The sequence below is a fragment of the Schistocerca serialis genome, chromosome 6 (assembly GCF_023864345.2).
Source record: "Schistocerca serialis cubense isolate TAMUIC-IGC-003099 chromosome 6, iqSchSeri2.2, whole genome shotgun sequence".
NCBI classification, from domain to species: domain Eukaryota; kingdom Metazoa; phylum Arthropoda; class Insecta; order Orthoptera; family Acrididae; genus Schistocerca; species Schistocerca serialis.
In genome coordinates this window covers 520227554-520228213 of record NC_064643.1, presented here as the reverse complement: position 1 = coordinate 520228213, position 660 = coordinate 520227554, and positions in this window count along the sequence as shown.

Sequence of the window (660 nt, the reverse complement as noted above, 5' to 3'; positions counted from 1 at the left end):
GTTTCACAAGGAAAAATAAGGAAACTGTACTCACAGTGCGCAAACAACAAAAAAAAAAAACTATATTGATTATTGAGCTGTATCATGACCCAACAGGATTCTGTGCATTGCTGTGCCTCATGGCCAAATCTTCTACGTGTATTACATACAGCTGACACCACTTCAATAGACTGTGGCCCATGCCCAGACAAATTACAATATGGGCACCTCACTGGACTCAGGTAAACTTCCCTACATTTTCCACAGAACTGCCACAGGTCTGCAGATTCCTGCAGTTTAGCAAATAACACTTTTAAAGTACTGTGGATGTCCCTTTGACTCAACACGACCGCAACTACAGAGACACAAAAAAAGGCAAGAAAAGAAAGTCACTCACCACGCCATTTAGTGCTGAACTGCAATTTGTACCACCTGAAATTGAGGAGGAGCTGAACAGTTGGTAGTGGCTAATGATGTTGTAGACTTGTGGGTGTGGTACCAGGCACACATGTCTCTTCCTCTGGCAACCACTTATTGACCCCAGACATACAGGGCTGGTCTGTGGCTCCTACAGTCATCAGGATTGTGCCATGAAGGATGCAGTTGTGAGGCTATGTCAGACGATGGAAAGTATTAACGAAACGTTACTGTGAGTCGTATATTTGTTAATCACAAGTTGTC